Below are 10,154 nucleotides of genomic sequence, written 5' to 3' on the forward strand. Positions count from 1 at the left end.
AAGCAACCCTTTACAAAACAAGGAACAATAGAAAGGAGAAACGGCTTCATGTTTTTTTCAGCTTTTTTGCCTTTTTTCCACAGTCATACATTTCCCTCTGTTTGTTGGAATTAGCTAGAAATGTCTTAAAGGGAGTAGTTTGTACATTATAAGGTTTGAGGCTAATCCCCCCCACTTACTCTGACCCACGTGTGTCATTATGGTAAATACAGCCCTGCGAATATGGAAAGTATTAGCTAGACTCTGGCAGATGGAAGATATATTAATATATATATGAGCCTGGAGAGCGAGGTCTAGAGCTGTCTGGTGAGACAATAGCCATAAAATAAAAAAGTGCGCAAGTGAACAGTAAACCCTGCAAGAAGTAAAAAGATTATAATTATTTATCAGCTGTAGTCTCAAGTCTTAAGACAATTCAAACTTTATACACCGTGTTCCCTGTATAAAAGAAAACACTTATTTCTTTCTGTTTTTGTTCAGACAAATCATAGTGCACGTTTAGCCTCTGTAGGCCGTTGGAATGAAAGAAAAGCTTTACGGGGAACAAAAGTCAATAGATAAAGTGTTTCTCTGCATCACTCCCTGGATATTGTATGCATGCGTGCATCATTACTAAGAACTACCTATTCTAGATATATCAAGATTTATATGAATGAATACTCATATCATTTTTCTTCTAAAACATTATATATTGTAACACCATAACAAAGTGGAATGAATGTCAAAAATATCAAGGTACATTGTATCACAGATCACGGTAAATATGTAAACCTGCATCCCTGCTGGACAGCAATCAATAACAGAACCCCTAAGCACACATTTGTTAAAATAAATGATTACTGTCCTCAACTTTAGCAGGCTTGGCAAGAGCACAAGAGCAAGGGGCCTGTTCCTACGGCTCTGTGTGTGCCAGTTATGCCAAGTTCCTTGCCAGCTTTGTGTAGGCATCTTGGTATTCCATCTGGTCATTCCTATTTAATCCTAACAGGTGCGACTTATGATTGTGTGAAGAAGTGCCAAAGCATTATGCGTTATGAAAGTCCGCAGAGTCCTTTTATGCTTTTGAAATAGTCTTCTGTGTATGTCACAAAATGGCAAACTCGGCTTCGTGACAACTGATGTACACTTTGGAAGACAAGACGTGTTGCACTGTTTTTAGTTATAGAAAACATACTGCACAGAATCTATGGATGAATTGTACTCAACGGGGCTGCTGTTCATTCTCCAAGCAGAAGATCATGATATATTTATCACACAGATTACTGACTAATTGCAGCCCATCTGCTTGATTAATTACTTATATATATTTCCAGTGTCGCTATTTATGTGTGCACCAAATGAAAAGTCTGCCCACTGTGATTGGAAATTACATTTTCCTAAACAAGAAAATAAAAAGCTGTTCCATGGGCTTAATTGGGTCATAAGAACCCTTTAATGGATTTTGGATCTTTTTTTGAAGGTGGACCCCAGAGTAAGAATAGGGAGCTCAAAAATGTATATATAGAACTATTTACCTGTGATTGTGTTATTTGTTTGATACTATTTTACATAAAGTGTACTGTTGTTCACTAAGATGGGCCAAGCAACAGATTCTCCCCATTTCTGATCAGTAAAAGAAACACAATTTACTAAAAACTATGTACTAAGTAGACCTACCTAATTGAATATGGTATTGGAAATTTTAAGTAGGATGTTAATAAGTTTTCTGATCTTAAAGAATGATTATAAGGAAAATATAACTGGTGTGTGTGCTCAGCTCAAGATGAAGCACAAAAAAGAACCAACAGGAATGTTGCTCCTGGGTCAAAAGGGAGGTTTGGGAAGTTTGGAGCCAAGTGATATCTCATTAGAATAAGAGGACACAATAGTATTAAGCGTTCCTAACCCATCCCAGATCAGAAAGTCCAATGATATGCCTTCAGGGTCCAAGATACAACCATCTTCCCTTTTCCCCAGGGACAGTAGCCAATTGATGACCCACTCTTCCTAAGGTCAAGAAACAACAGTTATGTCCTCCTACATACGATCTGATGGCCAAAAAGGTAGTAAGGTCAAAAAAATTTTGGCATCTAATCTGCCTAGAGCTTCTGTAAATCTTACACCCTTGGTGCTCCCTTTCCCATTTCCATTGGGTCCATGTGCTTGTTTCTGGACAGAATCAACCAAAAAAAATAATGTCAACCTTTTTTTTGCATGCAAATATTATTCTATATGGCTGACCTAGTCTATAGTTCAGAACATATAAAGGTTAAAAAAAACAAAAAAAAAAAACTGTCCAATCCATTAAAGATACTAAGAAAACAGATTTTAATTTGTAAAATCCTGAAATTACATCCATATGCATCTGCTATAGAATTTACAAAGTAGATGAGAATGACAAAAGAACTGTGATATTGGGGTTCCTATAAGGCTGAACTCACCCTTTAAGCCTAATAGTGTTGTTTAGGCAATGTCTTTTCTTTAGCCCCATTATACCACACATTAGCATACTGCTTTCATTAGAATACAAGTGCAATGCAATGTTAACTACCTGGCCTTTGGCCCATTATGTTATGTAATTTGCGGCTGATCATAAAGGCCAGGGTTAAGTAAAATAATTGATTGCCCTATCAGTGAGCTTTTGTGCCGGCTGTCACTGTTCCTTTGAAGGAGCTCAGTGGTATTTCTATTAAAGCAGTAAGTGCAGGAAAGATGATCTTGTGGTAATGTCACGTTATAATGAGAACAGTGAGAGAAGTAAACAAAAAGCTCTGAAAACATAATTTTTCATGTTTGTTTGTCAAAAAATGGGAATAAAGCTGACTTCTCTTTCATCCCATCAGACGGTAAATGCTTGTGATCTGTTAATTGCTCCAAAAGGGGTGCTGAGGTCCAAATAAACATCTTACTGTTTTATCACATAAATCGAAATATCTAAATCTAAATAATATTAAGCACATTTAGCAAAGAACTTTTGTATTATTTACTAAATTCGTGTTTTTGCAGTGTTTTGGCCAGGTTACCAAACTAGCCTGACCTTCAACCCGCCTGCTATAAAGCTTGACTTGATTAACTTTTGCTTGTTTTAAGTGAGCTTGCCTACCGATGCAACCCTATAGAAACACAATATATGCTTGCAGGATCAGAAGGACTTCAAAAGCACCTGTTGATTAATTCCAAATAATCTGGGAACCCTTTAAAACAGATGTCAAACTGATGCTATCAACACAGGCCCTAAACTGGTCCGCATGGGCCCTTTAAACAGAACTTCAAGAAAATCCAGTTAAACCCCACCATCTTCATTAATCCCCTCATGTAAACCCAAAATCTTACTTTTAGATTGTTTGGAACCATACTTTTATGTATACTGTTTTCATAAACAATCATTTTTTTGTGAATCAGTTGCATTTTCCTTGCCTGGGGATCCTACTAGTAACAGTATTCCCTGTTCATGATGACAACACTAGGTCACTCCATTGCAGTGTCAGATCTCCTATAAGGCTGGTAGTAGTTAGTCAGATTCAACTGCACTTGTTCTTGTAAGATTTAAGATGTTTTGCAGCTTTTCAAGCAATTTCATCAGCTTTACCAACCAGTGTAGGAAATACCCCAGCATTTATATCCACACAGCACAAACATCCTAATCCAAGCACCATTAAATGTGACACTGCAAGTGTTGATTGTTCAAGACCAGGAGGTATGAAATGTATTGAACCACCCTATTGTATTAACATACTGTAATTTCATCCTTGATGTCAGGAAGTCTGCATAAGTGTTAAACTTTCAGATTACATGGCTGAAGGTGTGAACTATTGTCAAATGCAGGGGTAGAGATGTTAAAACAGTAATATGGGTCGAAAACAGATGGTGCTGAAGGCTCCCACCCCTGTTCAAAGGTGGTTGTTCTAAAATTACATAGATAAGCTATGTAATATGTTGGCGCTATATAATAGCTGTTTATTAATAATAATAATAATAATAATAATAATATTAATAAATGGCCTCCTGCAGACCATTGCATCTCTTGCAGACCAGTTGTCCTCTATTACATAGAGGATTTAATATTGTATTAATTTATATATATTTTTTTAAGGAAATTGATTAACAGCAGATGCTTCCCAAAGAACTTGAGGTGCCCTGACTTTGATTCGGAGAGTAGTAACCTGCCAAAAGATTTTTGCCAAAAAAAGCAAAGTAAATGCATTATGATTTTTATGTTTGTAGTAGACAATTTACTTTTATGGCACAGAACAAATATTTGCTTTGCAAACAGTTCGGAAGGCTTCAATTATCCCTGCCTTTGCCCTTGTGAATGCACACAGAACAGGTATTCACTTTGCCAAGTGTTTGGAAGATTTCAATGTTTCTTTCTTTTTACCCCCCATGAATGCACATTTCACAAAGCTGTTTTCACTTATTCAGCTGCTTTTCCTTTAAATGCAAAATGCTCAGTATTGACAAGTGTGTTGATGATTAATATTCACTGGGTGTGATCCCTAGGTGTAAGCAGGATAGAAACATAAAAGTTTTGTAGCTTCTAGCTCAAAGTCATTTCCAAGTTAACATTTTTGTCTTGTTGGTTGTTAGTTTTCTATCATATAAATGAGACCATAATTATTAAGCATATGGTATTTTTGGCCATGAAATTCCAATATTTTTTTAAGCTGTTCTTGATAATTTCTTATTCTTGCGAAGATTAATACAGCCACCTGCACTGAAAAGCTGGCATATGTAAATGATGATCAACATATTTTGTGCTGTGCTCTGAGTGGGTATGAGATATCAGGTGCCAGAACTGCACACATTTAATCTATCTAATGTAATTTAATTTCCTGAAAACAGTGATCAGAATAACAAAAAATGTTGTCCTAAAGTTGCATGAACTTTACTTAACAGCATAGCCAAACAGTCGTATTAGCATTTTTGCTTCTCTCCCAAACGACCTTGGGATAGAACTTGTAGATTAAAAACAAAAAAAACATCAAGTAGCTGAGAGCATCAAATGTAAAATCTCCAAGGGCCAGCAATAGGAAGGTTTTAACTGCTTATATGACTTTGTATGCTGGAGCAGCTGAGTGAAGGCAGCAATGACCAGGGGGCTAGGGGGGAGCAAAGGGCAGTTGAATGAAAGGAAGTTTTTGATAGGTTAGTAGGAGAAGGTAGGGGATAGGTCAGAAGTTTAAAAATAGGGTGGAGAAAGTAGAGGTTAAAAGAGGGAAGAAAGAGGAAGTGGGGTGGAGTGTTAGGAAAGTGAGGGAGCGAGCTTCCCTTACACCCATCCTATGTTATAGCTTAGGGTTGGATGTTGGGTTGCGGTTGCGGTCCTCGGAGGATATCTTTAAATGGGTGTGGCAGAAGAGAGAATGATCAAAGGTGTGGGATCTCCAAAATATTATGTTTAATTGAGACCACCTTTAAGGTGGTTGTAAGGAGGGGCTGCAAGTAATATACACATTCTTAAGTCAGTGGGCTTTGCAGCTGAGAACAGAAGTTATGGTTTTTGGCAGTTACCTGCAGTGTTGGTGAGCAATGTCTCTGAGGGCTTGCAAACGAGAAGGAGTAACGGTTTTGAAAGGGCACAAAATATAGATTTAAAGGTTCAGGTTTTCAAAAGTGTAATTGGTATTGTTATTCAGGGTTTTTTTTGGTTGATTGTAATATAATTGTTACTAAAATGTTTTGGTTATGGTAATGTTTAAATTGAAGTTGTGCCAATAAAAGTCATTATGGCCATTTTCCCACAAGGAACCTGTTAGTGTTGTGGTTTGATGGGAAAATGGGGGAGGGTGGAGTAGAAAAGGGAGCATAAGGGCATGGTAAGTATGGGCAGAGCATCCTAGCTACCTGGGTCATGACACTGATTGTCCATTTAGCACTGTGACATATCCATAACACCAGCACCTTCCCAATCCGGGACTTGCACTGGGGGATGCTGGTGGTATTGGGGCAAGAAGTATGTGCCACCAGTTTAGTACAATTTCCATTACTAATTCATAACAGTTATTTATTAGGGGTTTTAAAATAAATGCTTCCCATATGAGGTGTACACTGGATAATAGTAAGATACACAATAGATTACAATGGAACCCACGCATCAAGTCAATGTTATCTATTGTCTTTTGTTATTCTGTATTTTTATCACAAAAGGATCAAATGTAGGAAACATAAGACAAAAATTTCTTTTAAAAGACTATGATGGTTTTTTCAGGATAGCTGTGAATTTGGTGAAAACATTTGTCTTTTGATAGCAGTAGCTCCATGAACACAAGCATTGTGTGTGTGCTATTTCACCTCACAAATGACAAGTATCCTATGGAGGATGCCATTGTGTGATTGTTAGTGGTCTGTAACGTCCTAAATCAAATCAATTTATCTTGTCAACGTGTGCCATTTCTATCATTTATTGTAAGGGAAAGGAAGATGAAAACATTGCAGTATCTCTAGACGGTTGCATTGAATTTATCCAACCCGTAAGGACAAGAAGCATATATTTCTTCTGTACAAATATAGTGCTTGTTTTATGTGTAACTACTCAGTGACCTGGGCTTTGAGTGATATATTTACATATATATATAAATTATACACAGAGAGAGAGAGAGCGTGCAAAAATATTTGACCAGCTCTTTCACGTTACTGAATAATAAATACCGCCACATTATATGGTTCTCTGTGACATTTTTATTTTTATTAAACTTTAAAGTTTCAAAAAAAGTACATTTCATATTTAAATTCCAATTAAAGATTAAATTGAACAAGGCAAATTCTAAATGAAATGATGTTGAATAGTGTAAATTATATGTATTACCTTTGAAACTGAACTTTTGAAATTCAAAATGCCATTGTGTAGCTGAGCTTGGCTATACCTGTGCACCTATCCACCCAACCAGACCTCTCATGTCTTAGGTCCTACAATTGCTCTAGCTATTTTCTGTGACGGTAAGTACGGCCTGTCCTCATGTAGACACATGGTTTCTACTGTAATACTATATTGTTGGAAAATATAGGATGTCATCTTTTGTTCTTTTTACTTTAGATGTCACATGGTCACTAGGAATGAGCGAGCAAAATTTTTGATTTCAATCGCGCAGCGAATCTGACCTTTCATGCTTACAGAACATGTAAGCGAGAACGGCCTTGTGATTCGCTACGAGGTCGTGTTCTCGTTAAACTCAGATGAACTCTCAATGGAAAAACTTCATTGAGAGTTCATCTGGTGTCACAGCTGATTGGGTGCATCCAATCAGCTGTGACCGCAAGTTCCCACGCTCCTCTGGCTGTACTTATCAGCCGGGTGACCGTGGGAACTGAACTCAGATGAACTCTCAATGTAGAAACTCCACTGAGTGTTCGCCTGCAGTCACAGCTGATTTGAGTTCATCTGGAGTCACAGCTGATTGGAAGCACTTGCGTGCCTCCAATCAGCTGTGACTGCAGGTTCCCATGCTCCCCTGGTTGTACTTATCAACCCAAGGAGCGTGGGAACCTGCACTTCAATAAAATTCACAAAATCGGTTCAACGAAAATTTTGCCAGAATATCAAAAGCATTCTCATTCATCCCTGCCACAGATCCCCACAGGTCCAGGTCTTCTGTGCCTCCTTCTTGCTCACCCTCCCTTGCAGTTCCCTACTGCCTCTGGATTCACCACTCTTCATATTTCCTGTTCCAAGTCAGGTGTTTCTCTGTCAGCTGCTCCCTTGCCTCAGAGAACCAGGGTATTCCGCAGACGCAGGCTGGCAAACATCTGAATACCACTTGAGATTATCTCAGCAACAGCACTCTCTCTGCTGGTGGGATTGATGTCTGCGGCTCACCTCATCCACGCCTATCACCTGACATTCCCTTTTTAAGGAAGTGACCTGGCAACAGGAATTTGCCTGAACAATGAGTTCCTTTGGCTATGCTTCCAGGTTCCTATTGTTTGTTTCTACTGTTCCAGATTCTCCGTGTACTGACCCCGGCATCTTTCCTGACTACTCCTGTTCGCTGCCTGCCCTGACCTCTTGCCTGTTTACTGACCAACTTTGTTCATTGCTTGCCCTGACCTTTTGGCTCATTTGACTACTTTCCTGCATTCCCTTTTGCATTATGTTGGGTTCCTGCTGGTTAGCAGTCACTTCCCTTGGCAGGCACGGGGGCCGCAGCCTGGCAGTAGCTTGCCGCACAACATCCTCACCTCTAGAGGCTCTGGAGAAGACCAAGCTACTGCTTAGACCCTGCGCCCCGTGCACATCTCCACCCAGAGGGAAGGTGACACAGTGCCCCTGATTCATCAATAAAATCCGCGCTCGCTGGTGACAATCCCTAATGGACCCTTCAGCTAATTAAATAGAGATGAGAGGAAAGGAAATAGCATTGGTAGTTGTCAGGAATGAATGAAATTCTGTGCATATGCCTGGGAGTTCCATTATTCTGGCCTTGCCAATCAAGATGGCTAAAAATCCTGAACCCAGAAGAGGACCAGGTGAAGATGCTGAGTATAAGTCCACTTTATTACTGAACCTCAAGAAATGTTTTACTTGCCACAAATCTGTAATTATATGTAGCAAATTTTATGAATTAGATCCTCTTGTCAAAAAAAAATTCCACATCCTCAACATTCATTACAGCATTATAGCTTCATCAAAAGGACTAGGCACTAAAGAGGGCAGAGACAAGCTTTCTATGGTCCATTCACACCAGCCTATTTCTGTGCCATGTGTATTACCCGCACATATTATTTGTTTTATAATGAGCATGTACTCATTGTTATAGGGTGGCAAGGCACTACAACAGACCAAAAATCAAGCATTGTAGTAAACTGCTGCAAATTGTACTGCACGTACCTAGGGAAGGTGGTTTGGGGTCGAATATAGCACTGCAGAACACAAACTTACATTACCACATTGCAAAGGTGTGAAGAGGTCCTAAGGCACCACTTGGTATTTACCAAAGCATCCCACAAAAAGGAATGCGCTTTGTAGTTGATGGCCCCCAGGTTGTGACTCTACACCGAGACTGGCCATGAAGGAAAGTTGTAGTGGAACAAGTGAAAGGTAAGGACCGGATGATATCTGGGGAACACTTAAAAACATTCAATGGTTGTTAATGAGTATAAAAAACTGAAAAGGCTCATGGAAACAGAAGCTCAGGAACATAATTTCTGAATGTTTTTTTTGCGCAGTCAATTTATTTTTGCAAGGCCCCTGTACACAAAAACTAGTCAGCTCAAAAAAAGGCACCACTACCTTAATTTCCAGGTTATAACTGCCCCCCATGTCTAGACCTAAAATTTAGGTAGATCAAAACATCATGTGCTCAAATAATGTATTCTAAAAAAATAAATGTATAGCATGTATGTTCCTAAATTCTGTGTTTTAATCCCCTGAACAATACTCCCTATACTAAAGGGGGGGTCTAACATTAAAAAGTTTCTTTAGGGTAGGAGCATGGTCAGTGGCTATAGCAAAAGGATCAGCCAGACAACTAGCAATGTAGTAATGGCAGATGAAGGATTTATCGTAATGGCACTGGAGGTCAGAGATTTGGATATGCTGGTTTCTGGATATGTCTGGATAAACAGACAAAAATACAAGCATTCACAAGTCACTGTGCTAGGGATTATTATTATTATTGTCCGGTATTTATATAGCACCAACATATTACGCAGCACTTTATAATGTCCATAGTCCTGTCATTAGCTGTTCCTCAACGGGACTCACAATCTGAGGTCTGGGGGTAGCCAATTAACCTAAATGCATGTTTTTGGAATGTAGGAAGAAACCGGAGTACTGGAGGAAACCCATGCAAACCTGGGGAGAACCTGCAAACTCCATGCAGATAGTCGATAGAGATTCGTGCCTGGGATCTAACGCTGCAAAGGGCAGAGTGCTAACCACTGAGCCATCGTGCTGCTCATAGGCATGGAATAGGCACACAGAACAAGCACATACCTCTGCTGTACATAAGTACCTAAATTATGTCAGTAACAACTAAAAAATGGGGGAATTAGGACAATTTATCAAGTTATATGTCGGCAGTTCACCTAGAAAAGTGATTTATCCCTTTGCAAGGGATATTTTACTTATTTTATAAATCCTGTTTTTTCCTGCAAAAAATCATTCCAAAGTAAATTTCCACATTATTCACCAAGCTAAATAAATTATCCTGTACATGGGGAAATTCATTTTCTAAAGC

Source organism: Pyxicephalus adspersus, chromosome 1 (genome assembly GCF_032062135.1).
Source record: "Pyxicephalus adspersus chromosome 1, UCB_Pads_2.0, whole genome shotgun sequence".
Classification (NCBI taxonomy): domain Eukaryota; kingdom Metazoa; phylum Chordata; class Amphibia; order Anura; family Pyxicephalidae; genus Pyxicephalus; species Pyxicephalus adspersus.